We start from the raw sequence: 8,129 nt of genomic DNA on the forward strand, positions 1-8,129 counted from the left end.
CTCATTTAATTAAATTTCATCTTTCTTTTTATTTCATATTAAACAAATCGTTAATTGTTTTTCATTTAAAGTAACCAGTAAGTTCTGGGGCCTTATTTTACATATCATTATGCATAGTCGAGTAGCTCTTCACTCACTTGAGACCATGACAGTACTACTACTACTACTAGTAGTAGTAGTAGTAGTAGTAGTAGTAGTGGTAGTAGTAGTAGTAGTAGTAGTAGTAGTAGTAGTAGTAGTAGTAGTAGTAGTAGTAGTAGTAGTAGTAGTAACATCTCCAGAGAGAAGTCGCAGCAGAAGTCTGGGTGGAGAGAGTGATGAATGTTCATGATGATGTAAGCAATTATATAATTTTGTGGTGAGTTCGCATGGGGTCCAATCACCCCAGAGACTGATTAGATGAGTCACCCCACCAGTTGGGAAGCAAAATGACCGCCAAGGGATATTTCAATGGTCTGACAGTATGTCTAACTGGTGTCTAAGATTTTCAAATGCGGCCTCGAAATGAAGGCTAGTCTTTTTTTCTGCATACTTAATTTTGTGCTGCCAGATAGAAACTTTTTTAAAATGTCAATCATTAAATCTTAAATTTACGAGAATTTACGGCCATCGATGAAAATTTACGACAATTTACTACGACCTTTACGAACAAAAGGTCAATTTTACGAAATTCGTTTACAACTTTACGACTTGTCTTGACTCTCTATGTGTGTAGATCTCGCACTATTGTATTGTAGAAATTAACATAGATCTAGAAGAATTATTTGAGCCATCAACAATCAAAATCAGTCCTTTATTAAAGTCGGCAGATACGTGCAAATGCTTCTAGTATCAGGACGGTCAGAGAGTGATTTTTAGCTTGAAATGACCGGTCTACTTACCAGCCATTTTCAGGATTTTCCACAAACTGCACACTCAACTAACAGAAAAATAGATTTTCTATCACTCAGCATAATTAAAGTAAAATTCTTGCGATACATAATGTCTTAAGCAAAATATGTTCTACATCACATTGTTAATTTCCATTACATTTTATGATGTACAAAATAAATTTGAATATGTAAAATGCTGGTTTTATCGTAACGAATTTGACGATTTTTCTCTAGTTGTTAAGGAGAGAGTAAAAATAAAATGATCAAAGGACCCATCATTATGGCCTAGCAGATATTTAAAATATACTTTTATTCCCATGGGTGGTAGAATTACCCTTAACTCTCTCGAGTTTACCTTCATTGAAAACCGAACAAATTTGTTCGATTTTCCATGCATATGAACTCAAAAGACTTAAGTTAAGAAAGATTTACAAGTTACTCGTATACCAATGTGTGAAAAAACATGTTTTATAATTTTTTTGTTTGGCCATTAATTCTGTGCATGCTCGGATGCTAAAATTGAACATGGGATGTACGGAGCAATGTTAACCCCCAACCCTATTTTTTTTAAAGAATAGAATGGTGTGAACAACAACAATTAAGAAGGAAGACCAATGCTCTATTATTTAGACTCATTGTTTATGCATGGTTAATGATGACAAAATGAAAAATTTTGGTTGGCAAAAACGCAATGGTTCTTCGAAAAGACAAAAGACATGTCAGGAAGAGCTGAAAAGTTAATTCAGGCATGTATTTGACTAGAAAAAGAGATACTCATTAAAGTAGTATGTTGTTGTTTTGTTCTGTTTTGTTTTATCCAGACGACAGAAGACCAGCTAGTCTGGCAAATGTTACTTGGTTTGGGTGTTTTTGTTCTGTTGTGTTTTGTTGTTGGTTTTGTTGTTATTGTTTGTTTTTGTCGACGACTGATGGCCATTTACTGCACCAATTGTTTACTTTTTATTGCAAACGTTGAATATATTGGATATTTAGTAGGATGCCATGCCATTTGTTCTTCTCTGTATCATCTGAAAGATACAAACTATCATTAGTGGTCAATGCAGAGGTTTTTGAAGACTGGCTGAAGAACCGTTTGCTGCCATCCCTCAAAGCACCCGGCTCTATTGTATTGTACAAAGCTACCATTGGGTTGACTATGATTACTTCAAGGATCCAACTTCAGCAACTATGATATAACCTGACATGAGTTCTTGACTTCAATCAGGACACACTACATATTCTGAACATAAATCCAATCGTTCTGTGCTAAGTTGGTATTGATGATGTGCGTATAGATAGAATGAGGTTGACGTCACTCAGGTCTTTGTTATGGATTATTTTTGCCATCCGCGATAATGAGTAATTCTCACTAAACTAAGTTAACCCGATTATAAATGATCAGGGTTACATATAGTTTTATGGGTGTGTCCGTTATGCTTCCTGATGGCAATATTGGGACCTTCTTAGCCAAGCGCACACTATCTATAGACATGAAACTCACATCAATTCGCCAGTCGGATAGAATGTATCAACACACAAAAGTATGTGTGATGTTGAACGTTTATAGTCTGGTAATATAGTTAAGTGGGGGGGGGGGGCGCGCCTCCTAAAAATCGATTTTGGCCTCAAAATATCGATTTTGAGATTTTTAGTTATTTGATAGGGTCCACCATTCCCTTTTAGGATTCAATACAAAATAAGGGTGTTTATAGCCTCTGTCATGTTGAAATTGTATTCTATTTAGGGGCTACCGTCTGCAAAACATCATAAATTCACCCTAGGGATGCCAGTAATACTCCCACATCAGAGGCCTTTATAACCACAAAAATAGATGATATCAGTACACATTTGGTATCGATATTTTCCTTTACACCTCGGCTATGATAATGAAATGCATACAAAACTACAGGATTGAAGCATGATTGGGTAACAAGTGATGAAAGAAAGCCACTTATTACTAACAAATGAAAGGTTTGACACAGTTTTCAGGTTGTCGAGGTTAGGTCATGACCCTTGACACTTGGCTCGTATTTTCGTGGCCTCCGATTGGTCAACCGGAAACTCCCGACGCCGAACCGACAGAACGAAGCAATTCCATTGGCCGAGTGAGGTCATAGTTCAGGTAAACAAACCTAAAATAAGAATTCACCACGTTTCTTCCGATTTCGATGTCGTCTGCAATTTCCATTCTATATTGTGTTTTCCTTGTTTTATTTTGATGAAAAAAAGTTTATTTCCAAGATGCCGAGAAGCAAGAAACAAAAATCTAATTGCAAAAGGGCTGCTTTACGCAGATGGGACTCTATAAACCAAGAAAAGCCGGTGAGTTGATATTTATTATGTTTTTGTATCTCAGAAAATTGTCTCATCTTGCCTCCTACAATACCATGCATGCGTCACCCACATCTGTTTACTATTACTATCATGTTCCAAGTACGGTAATATAGATACATACTTTCCATGGGAAACTAAGACAAGAAGGGACAGACATTATTGGTCAGTTGTTTTGATTTAGTCTGGGCCAGTCAACGTTACGAGTGTTTTCCCCCTGCAATAAGGCTAATAAGAAGTTGAGTTGATGTATTTGCATCGTAACATAAACTGGTGTGACCAAGGGTGGGGGGGAGTGTCTGGGGTGTTACAATATTATTAGATACCTACGGGATAATGTATCAAGCAGCAATCGTATGTTTATTGAAGTACTCATATCATTCACACTGCTTGCATCTATGCGGTTGTGTAATAGCAAACTAGAGACGTGGATAGAGGGCATTGGTTTGTGTGCATGTATGTCTGTGTGAGTCTATTTGTGTGTGTGTGTGTGTGTGTGTGTGTGGGTTGGTGGAAGGTAGTATGTACGTATGTATCGTGTGAATTGGAGAAAATGGTGTATGCAGTATCTACTTGTATAAATTGTTATGCAATATCAAATGATGGAGAACAATTCTACTACAGTAAATTCATTTGTTATATGTATGTATGTTATATATATATATATATATATATATATATATATATATATATATATATATATATATATATATATATATATATATGTATGTATATATATATATATGTATATATATATATATATATATATATATAGAGAGAGAGAGAGAGAGAGAGAGAGAGAGAGAGAGAGAGAGAGAGACAGAAAGATAGATAGATAGATAGATAGATAGACGGATGGATGGATGGATGGATGGATGGATGGATTAATGGATGGATGGATAGATAGATAGATAGATAGATAGATAGATAGATAGATAGATAGATAGATAGATAGATAGATACATACATACATACATATTCCTTTGTATTCACAGGTCTTGGAACCCCATTCAGCTCCATGTTCAATACATCTACAACCTTCCACGTCTTGCCCTCTGATTTCAAGCCCTACTACGTTGTCATTGCAATTACCATAATCTTCTGAACCAATCACAAGTGCATCTTCACTACCATCGTCACCATCACACCATATTCACAACCACCTGTCGTGCACTTACGATCATTAGTATGTCCTGTCGCAACGTCAACCCCTATATCATCACCGTCCCACGAAACGTCTTCATCAGCAGCAATATTTTTCGTTATATATCTAAATAAAGTAATGTCAAACTTTCAAACGCGATTTTCTCAAAATGAACATTTTTGGAAGTTTTTTCCCTAAGGCTTTTTTTATTTTTCAACTTAGATACTTCGCATTCGGCACACTTTTTCCTCAATCAATGAGTCACAATAATATGCAACCTTTTTTTCCGATTTCTTTATTGGTTTAGAGATATTTTTCAATATTTCATGAAAAATCAAGAAAATTTGAAATTTCAAATTTTATTAAATTCAACACTCTACCAAAAGAATTCTATTCAGCGTATGATAAAAAGCGATGCGTTTCATTGTTAGTCTATTTTCAAAGTACATTGTCACTAAATTTGGTAACTCTATGTCAATAAACATCAAAGCCTTAGGCTTTTGAAGTATATTGCTTTTGAAACATTCAAAATCCAAGATGGCGGCGTTTCCATGGCAACCATATTTAGAAATTAAAAATTGTGGAAATTTTTCCTCTAATTTGAATATACTGAGCACGAATAACAAGCTAAAAAAGAAAAATTTGATGACTTTGGAAAATGACTCTCAGAAGACGCCCCTCCCGTTAAGTGTGGATTAATCATTAAAATGGCTGGCTAAAACAATAACAAAGAGCTGAGTGACGTTCGTTCTATCGATTTCCTTTGAATCAATCGATATTTAAAGGGTGATTTTTTTGGCCATTTTGGAATTTAACTGGTTCAACATATTATGGTTGTGTTTGTTTAACATATGTTGTGTATCGTTTTATTTTTGTTTTTTGTTTTTTTCTTCGGTTTGGTTTTACTTCCTTATTCCTTTTGTTTATTGTTTGTTTGTTTTTTGTTTTTATTTTGGGCGGGAGGGGGGGGGGGGTATTGGGAGAGGTGTGGGGAGGGGATTAAGAGTAGTTGAGAATTCCAGGAAGGGAAAGAAAGTTATGGTTTCCCTGACTTTGGCAGGAATTTTAACCCAATAATATTCCTTATTTCCCGGAACTTGGCAGGCACATTCACCCACTAAAAGTCTTGGTTTTACACATCCAAAATCATTAAACTTGTATTTTCAAATATGGGTCGCACGTTTATTTTTTTTGGGTGACAGTGGATCTAAACATTGTTTTGATCTTTTCAAAAGGAAGACTAGAAAAACCCAGGCGTTAATCGTAATGCAACGCCGCAATATGAGCTAGGTCGATATGATCTAATCTAGGCCACACCGCTCGGCATCGAGTTGAACCTTATACCTTATATCTCGGTATGGAGGAGGACAATACTGCTATACCACTTTCGAGAATGATCGATGTTGTTGAAACAACAGAAACAGTAGCTGATATAACACCTGGTCATATGTTTACCGTGTTTTTCCATCCTCACATTGAAATAAAATGTTTACTTGGTTAGATAAATATATCTGTTAATGATTATGCGCCACCATCATCAAATGTGTGTAATTGTGAAAGAGAGACGACTTAGATACAACACATGATTAGACTGCACAAGCTGAATTTGAAATATAAAATATTGCTGTGTAAAAACTCCAAATCAAACACACAATCATAAAATCCGGTGTTTATTCGTTTGAAATGTGGTCCTTATCTTTGGTGTTTGTTAACTATAGATGTGTAAATATTAAGAATCGTGAACATCAGATCAGCACACAGTAACAACTGAATTCAATGTAGAATGTATGGTTAGCAGTGGTTGTTAAAAACCAATTTGCATTACCGTCAAGCAATGAAAGCTATAATATGCTGTTCAGAAAATACAGTGCAAGGCTTTAGAAGAAGCTGTTACATACCGCCATAGTGATGTTGACACCTTGATTGTATCGATAATGTGTGATAATGGAGTTAGGACGCTGACTGTGAATGCAGATGATACCGTATTGTAATATGACTGATTTATTACTGATCAATGGAAATGGCTGATACTGTCTACAAAGACAGAACCAACATGGTGTCATGGTCCAGACATTATCATCTTTTTTTCCCTAGCATGTATCACGAACACTCGACACTATTTTTCTCATACGTCTTTGGCCATTTTCTAAAACAACAAATTGCCTTAGAATGAAGGACTCCATATCCATTCCCAAACTCCAAAAAAGGCCTTACCACTGATTTATACATGATACAAAAATCAAAGAGATGTTATACTTATATCCCCTAAACTGACCTTTACTGGTAACTCAATATTTTTGGAGGCGTCTGTGTAATAAATGTTTTTGTTGGTGTTGTATATTTTATTGGGGTTTGTTTCCCGTTTGTTTTGCCTGTCTGCAAGATGTTACTTTTTGAAGTGTTATTGCATAGCTGTCATTTCTCACTCATGATCAATCCACTCCACAATACATTTTTTTTTTTTGATTTATTGAGTGTTATCAGGATTAACAATGTTGTTTTCTTTCATCCAGATAGACGAATTGTCCCACACCTGTGCAATGTACAGATTGTTATCAACACACAGTAATCATTGATAGTTGAGCATCATGAAATGGTGGTACCCACGTAAGCAGGCGAAATGATAGATAAAACAATCGAGCTGGCGGCTAAGTTTGTTGTGCACAAGACCATGTTATCGATCGATAGACAAGGCTGCCAAATTATAAGAAAATCAAAACAAAACAAAACAACCACCAAAGACAAACAAAAAAGAACCCCCCAAAATTTAAAAATAAGAAAAAAACAAAACAAAACAATAAACATTAAAACAAAGAAACATTAGGCTGTGTATGTACAGGATCACCAGATACGTCGTCCCTCATAAATCGATCAATGAACCATGGCCCTCATGTTGTCAAAACCTTTCATACCTGAGGCTTTAAGGAAGACTTGGCGAAGTCCCAAGCTAGGGAGTTTTTAACAATATGAGTTTCATTTTAACTGATCGATATTTGAAGGACCAGTTTTTTTGGCCAACATCTTTAAACCCGTGGTTTTGTTTTGTTTTCAGAGTGCTGTAGAAAGGTCCCTGTTTGAATGGCAACATATTGTGTGACTCAGCGTGTCAAAACAGTATTGTTTCACAATCGAGAATATGAAGAAAATTGGGTTTTATATTTGAAAAAAAAAAAATCCCACGAAATTATCTCTCCTAAATACAGACATGTTTTTCCGGAAGGCAATTTTTTTCAAAGTAAGAAGTGAAACAATGTCACAGCAATTTTAACACAGCAATGTTTTTATCAAGAAGAGCTCTATAACCGCCATGTTGTTCCCAAATGCTGTACTGCAATAGTTTGCTCATTATCTGATCAGATGATAAAGAGGCGTGGCCCTCGTTTGTTTCATGATCATATAAACTTGTAATGTACGCATTGACCCAGGGACTCAATACGGTGAGCACCCGCGAGGGTTGAACCGGGGACCAAGAGAAAAAGTAGTCGGGAATGAACTCAAGAATACCGAATGTAAATGTGGGATTTCTTTTTAGTTTTTAATTGTAGTTGTTTTTTTTTTAATATAGAGCAATATCCACATACTTGCTCAAAGCGCTTTACAATGGGTCCCTAGCCAACAGCAAGACTTAACATGTAGAACAAGACATGTTGCCTGTTAGGCAATATTAATTTTTTTTTTCGGACAAAGACACTGCTGTTAACGGCCAGGTACTCATTTTACACCTGAGTATAGTGAAAGAATGTGAGTAAAGAGCCTTATCCAAAGACTCAACTATGCGTCGA

This window comes from Berghia stephanieae, chromosome 15 (assembly GCF_034508935.2).
Source record: "Berghia stephanieae isolate SIO BIC M18660-M18661 chromosome 15, UCSD_Bste_1.3, whole genome shotgun sequence".
Taxonomy (NCBI): Eukaryota; Metazoa; Mollusca; class Gastropoda; order Nudibranchia; family Aeolidiidae; genus Berghia; species Berghia stephanieae.